Genomic DNA, 6,752 nt, shown 5'->3' on the forward strand with positions numbered 1-6,752 from the left:
CTATTTCTCAAATGCTCCCACATGCTTTTAGGACTGAAGGGAATGTCACCGAGTTTGGAAACAAGCCCTCCAAATTTAATTGTTCAAACCACCTACGACACTTTTCATCATGGCAATACCCAGTGATTAGTGTTTTCCAGATTATGATATCTTTCTCAAGAAGCTCGCTGTTCTGTTTTGGTAAGAGCACCACATTTAGCATACATGTCCACTAATGCGTTGACAAGATTTGTATTTGTCCCAAAATAATAATCTTGAACAATCTCTACATGTACACTTCAGTCCTTCTACACAGATCTTAAACCTCCACAGGCCTTCAAACAGTAAGCATATGTGATAGCATCTCGCAACACGCTTTGCTTTGTCAGCTTGTCAAAAGCTTTTCAATGCATTTCCATCCTTATATCCTACCATTTAACCTTGTCATGTACATGTTCTCCCCATGTCAGCTACTCCAATGCTATTGTAGGCCTGCACACATGGGGTTGTTGTGTGTATCCCTTAAACCAAGATACAACATCCCTTATAACAATGAGCTCATCAGGAATCCGTCCTAATTTTACATTTTCATCACACTTAGCATACATATCTACTCAAGCCAGCATCAAAGCCACCCTGTGCTAGAGAAGTCAGCAGAAGACCGCAACGAACACCACCGGATGGTGTCCTGCCAGGACGTAGCATCATCCTCTATGGAATACACAAGCCAAGGTAATATTATCCACCCAAAACTGCAACTCAGAGGGGCTGAAAACATTGTTGTAACGTAGATTTCAGCGGGCTTGTTCACCCCCAATAGATGTTGGAGCGAAGGAGAGTCTTGATGGGGTGTGGATCTCTCGTAACACAGCCGTCAGAGGGCTGAAAATAGAGAAACAACAGCAAGGTTTTATGGCTGGAAACAATGTCGTGTGAAGAGGATACGGGCCGGCAATGTACAGGATGTGAAGCTCGGAAGTCGAAGACAAGATCAGAGGTAGAAAGCCCATCATCCCCCCTCCAGCCCTAAGATCTTGTTCTCCATGCTTTTCCCCTCTCCAATTGCGAGTCCTCCTTCACGTGCTCCAAGAAAAGCGTCCTTTTGTCGACTTAGTACACGTATACGATTAACGCAAGGGCTGAGAGTTAATGCAAAGGTGCAGATTAGGCAAGGCTTGTGTGTTGGCCACCAAGAACAAGATCTTAAGGTTGATATGGGGCAATCCCTTTGGGGATGAGAGAGAAGGGAGGAGCAATGGCCGATCTGGTTCCATAGCACAGAAAATGTAGCCTGAGAGGTGAAAATGCTGGTTGTTTGTAGAAACACAACCACCAAGGAGTAGAGATCTCTGTTTTGAGGGAGTTCTTTGTGATGGAAGCAATCGGTAGGGTATGGCTGGCTTAGGAGAAGAACCTCAACGTCTGATACCATGTGAGAGTGGGAAGCGGAAGCGGAAGCATAAGCATCAACTATAATGCTGCCAACAACAACATATAGCTCAGATTGAGTCCTTTCCAGGAATACATGAAGATCTACTTTATTTTGTCCACATTTTCCATACAGTTATAAGCTCGTGCTGCATTCAACCACAAACCATCAAATCTCTCATGTAGCTTACTCTTGCATTGAACTCCACCTGGATCAAATGGAGTTATAAGAAACTTCCCAAACTTATCGTTGGGATTACATCCTTCTTCATTTAACATGAGCTGCAACCTCCTGGATCTGACATTAATTTGCAACGAAACATCGTCACCCCCTCTATGTTTACGACATATGACAGGCATCTCTAGATATTCAAACCCTATGGCATGCTTTAAAATACCCAATCCTTTGCAAGCATGTCTACTCTCCTCATTGTAAGGCTCTATTGCACTTTCAGATCCCTCATGACATGTGTCGTCTTGAACCTGGTCTTGCAAACCATCTTTGTTTGCTTCTAGAACCTTGTCCACAACAAAATCTTCATCCAGCTTCTTTGAAGTAATGTCAACATTAGGCTCATTTCAATGCTCGTACATATCATGCTCATCGGACACAATGTTATGTAAAAATACATAATTTGGCTGGTCTTCAGGTGTTTTGAATTGTTGGGGATATTCTTGTCCAAATTAAGCCACAAATTCCCCTTCTTATCGGGCTCCAAAAATGCACGACCACATTCCTAGTCAAGGGCTGATCCTAGACATGTCGTCCTTGGTGTGCTTCAGTTGGCATATATGCAGTCAAATGTGGCTCAACTTTTTACCTTTCAAGTGGGAACGCATCGACTGCTAGACATATTGCCGAATATGGCTGATTTTTGCATTAAGCGCCTTTAACCCATGTGGCGTTGCTCCAAGAAGTTTACATGGGTGAGATAACTTTGTCAGTTGGGCGCATAGAAAAGGGTTGAGGCATAAAGTTGTCTTTGATATGTCATATGCCAAATGTGGCAACCATGTGTTGCATATGGTGCTTGCTAATGGGTATGGAAAATGTGGCTGTTAGGTGCATCGAAAATGAGAGTTGAACTTTGCTCAAGATGAGTGATCCGATCGTGGTCAAGGTTCCTTTTACTTACGGAAGGGAGAGACTTCCGTTCCTTTAATGAGAGAGTGCAAGTGGACACAACAAAGTGGTAAACATTGTGCATGAAGGTGCTGAGATTGAGAGATAGAGAGAGAAGAATACAACAACAAAAATTTGGGAAACCCTCCTCCGAAGGCCCCACTCTCTATGGTGAGAGCGGTCTAATATTGATTGCACAATCTCTACAATGCTATGGACTTGCCGACGATGAGGATGACGACAAGATGGGTTGGAATCTGAAAAAATGCTATGGCTGAAAACTCCAAATCTTTATCTATTGAATTTTGACTGTATGTCGATGACGGCGGCTATGACGACGATGCAACAACGACGCACTGAAAATGCAAATGCTGAATTTGCATTTTTCGGGCTAAAACTGCAAACTTTGATGGATTTGAGCGTGCGGCAAGGATCTACTACGGGAAGGTTTGGGGGCTCTACTGCGGTATGTCTACACTGAAAACCAAAAACTAAAAATGCTAGTTCCTCTTGTGGTTCTGTTGCAAAGATCTTCAAAAACGCTAGGTCTCTTGCAGATGCAAAAACGCTAGGCTGATTGGGCGGATCCTGCTGTGGAATCTGCTAGCGCTAGTGCTGATCTGTAGTCTTGCTATCATTGGGGCTGATCTGCAATGTAAAAATGCTAGGGCTGATGTGGATGCAAAAATGCTAGGCCTTGCTGTTGCTCCAAAAACGCTAGGACATCTTGGGGGTCCTGCTGAGAAGGTATCTTTTGAACACGAAGTTCCTGCTACCTCTTCTGCCAGATTATGCTAGCGCTAGGGTTTCTTATATATTGACTTACTGAATTTGCCCTACCCAGTTTCCCAACAAGAGTCGCTTAAAAATAATAAGTGAAAATTGGCTAAAATAGGTCTATGCATTGTAAAAATGCTAGTGATAGGTTTTGATGGAAATCTGTTGGTCATGCTGTGTACAACCAAAGGATATGCATCTAACCTAAGTGTATGGACATGCACAATGTGCGAACAGACTCACAAAAGTGCCCGTCTGGGCATTGAATTGTCCAAGAAGGATAATCCGGCCTGGAGAACTTCCATATATCATCATCTAATACAACAAATGGAGACTTCCTTCTAGGTGCAGCATACTTCTACAATATTAACACTACAGCTCACTCAGTACCTAGTACGAGTTTTACAGCTTCATGTTCAAGTTGGTTTAGGTGTAAACATAAGTGCGTAGTCGACGTGGATGTGAACATGGCAAGAAAGCCCGTTCACCGTGCATCTACGGAACGTATTGTCAAACATCATCTTGCCTATAGCACCATCTTTTTCCCTGATCAAGAGCTTTGTGAAGGTTACGTTTGTGGCTGGATGGCTCACTAAAAGTTTCCTAGTCTTCATGCTGCTACAACTGAACCTAGCATACATATGTACTCAAGTGGATGCCAAAGCCACCCTGTGCTAGAGTAGTCACCACCGGATGGTGTCCTGCCAAGAGGTAGCATCATCCTCTGTGGAAACACAAGCCAAGGTACTGCTGTCCACCTAAAATTGCAACTCCGAGGGGCTAAAAACACTACTGTAATGAAGATTTTAGCGGGCCCGTTCGCCCTCGATAGATGTTAGAGCGCAGGAGAGGCTTGATGGGGTGTGGATCTCTTGTAACATAGCCATCAAAGGGCTGAAAATAGAGGAAAAACAGTAAGGTTTTATGGCTGGAAACAATGTTGTGTGAAGAGGATACGCGTCGGCAATGCACTGGATGCAGAGCCGAGAAGTGGAAGGCAAGATCAGAGGTAGAAAGCCGAGCATCCCCCCTCTAGGCTAAAAATGCACGTCCCTTGTGCCACTTGATGGGGCTGCTTTTCCCCTCTCCAATTGCGGGTCTTCCTTCACGTGCTCCAAAACAAGCATCCTTTCATCAAATCGGTGCCCATATGCGATTAACGCAAGGGCTAAGAGTTAACACAAAGGTGCTGATTAGGCAAGGCTTGTGTGTTGGCCGCCAAGAACACCCACTTAGGGCTGATCTGGGGAAATCCCTTTGGGGATGAGAGAGAAGGGAGGAGTGATGGCTGATCTGGCTCCATAGCATAGAAAACACAGCTTGAGAGGTGAAAACGCTTGTTGTTTGCAACAAACATAGCCACCAAGGGGGAGCGATCTCAGTTTTGAGGGAGTGCTTTGCGACGAAAACAATCAACAGGGGATCGCTGGCTTAGGAGAAGAACCTCATTGTTTGATACCATGTGAGAGTGGGCAACGGAAGCGTAAGCATGAGCATCAACTATAATGCTGCCAACAACAACATATAGCTCATGTTGAGTCCTTTCCAGGAATACATGAAGTTTTGCTTCATTTTGTCCACATCTGCATTCCGGTTATAAGCTTGTGTTGCATTTGACCACAAACCATCAAACTGCTCGAGTAGCTTACTCTTGCATTGAATCTGTTCTTCAATGTGTTTCTCTTCCAATTTTGCTACCTGATCTTGCATTTGATTCATAGACTTTTGAAGTATCTGTAGCAGTTTTGTTTGATCTATTTTGTAGTATTCCACTCCATTCATGGCTGCTTTGACCTCATCTATAGATTCTTGATCTATTAATCTTTTTACTTGCATTGATGTTACGTTCAGATAGGATGTTTGTGTTAGTCTGACATATAGTTTGTTTTAAAATATACAGATACAATGAGTGAACAGGGTCATAGATTCAAGTTGAGGTTCATTAAGACTCCACTGGACTATCAGGAGAGGCTTTGACGGAGGCTATGTCAGATTATATGGAGATCGACGACGCCGGTTTAGACAGTTTCATGGATTTTCTTGGGCGATTCAGTTTGCCTGTACGTCCTGGAGCCTAGCCACACACAGGAGTGGATACTTCCTCTAATGCAGATTAGACCATAGCGCATCGGTAATCTTCTCGATTGATAAAGTAGTAATTTCATTCTTTTTTTAATATATAAAACTTAATATATGTATTCCCTTGATGTCTTTGTTTGCTTACGACTCCTATTCCAGGTACATCACATCACGAGAGTCAGCAACTTACTCCTGATGTACCTCCTAGTACTCAGGTGACACCTGATTCACATGCTAGTGGTCGTCAGTCTTGGAGGTATATCTATTATGGTGACTATGGATTAAATATCAAGTAGTTTTTAAGAACTCTCATCTCATCTTCCTTATGTTTATATTTCATGTAGGCATCATCGGCAAAGTAGCACGCCACCAGGCCGATCGACTCCTGAGACACTGCCTCAGCCGCCAGTTCCCCAATCAGTGTCCCCACCTCCACCAATGCGCACGTGCACTGGCAGCTTGGGTGTCACATATGACATATTTCCTGATGGGGCTATCCTCTAGCTCGGAGCTGGCATCGCCCTCAAACGTCGGATGGGAGACCTCTCCTCGTCTTATCTAGAGCAGATTCATATACCATGGGAGTAAGTATTAGTTAACATAAAAAATATAAATTTTTGTTTGTTAGTTGAATTACTTATCGACTTTATTTTGGATTGTAGTGATCATCATGAGGATGACAAGAAATATGTCATCAACACATTAGAGATGGAGTATGGTTCATGGGTCATCGACGTGACACAGCACGATAAGTAGAGAGAAAGAAAGAAAGAAAGAAAGATTTTTAATGTTTATGTCAGGCCGAAACAGGCCTATGAGACAAATCAAATGTACATAGTGTGTATGTCTTCTAGCTATTGAAAAGACAAATGAAACAAAACTAAAATTGAATTGAACATATGTAGTGACGATGTACTTGATATGATTGTAATGGTATATCCATTAGAGTATTTGAGGAGGGACAATTTGCGTATAAACAGCAAGTTGAATTTATACAGAACCATAACCTCCTTTGCCAAGTTTCTTGTTGAAACTTTGCATCTTCTGCCCTTGCATTCAACTGAAGCCGATCGTCCTCAGAAGCCAGAAAGACACCCATGAACCGGAGGTATTTTTCAGGAAGAGAAGCAACTGATGGTGCGGACCATTTCACATCCGCAACTTCAATCTCCAAACAGCCCGATCTTGTATACCCAAACTGTTCCAACACAATCAAATCTCTGGAGTCATCTTTGATGGACATCTGATTTATGCCCCCTTCAACATCCTGTGAGGTCTTGCACCATGGTTGGTATCTTGAATTTCTTCCAAGTCAATTCCCCATGCATTAGCTATTAATATCTATACCGTAACTATGTAGAATACA

The 6,752-nt window shown here is 43.1% G+C and overlaps 1 pseudogene; it reads right to left on the reverse strand.

The window, feature by feature from the left end:
* Window positions 1–1,449: 1,449 nt before the first annotated feature.
* LOC147457298 (uncharacterized) lies at window positions 1,450–2,288 on the reverse strand (annotated as a pseudogene).
* Between the last annotated feature and the right edge of the window lie 4,464 nt (window positions 2,289–6,752).

The sequence above is a fragment of the Adiantum capillus-veneris genome, chromosome 5, assembly GCF_014529385.1.
Source record: "Adiantum capillus-veneris isolate H3 chromosome 5, ASM1452938v2, whole genome shotgun sequence".
NCBI lineage: Eukaryota > Viridiplantae > Streptophyta > Polypodiopsida > Polypodiales > Pteridaceae > Adiantum > Adiantum capillus-veneris.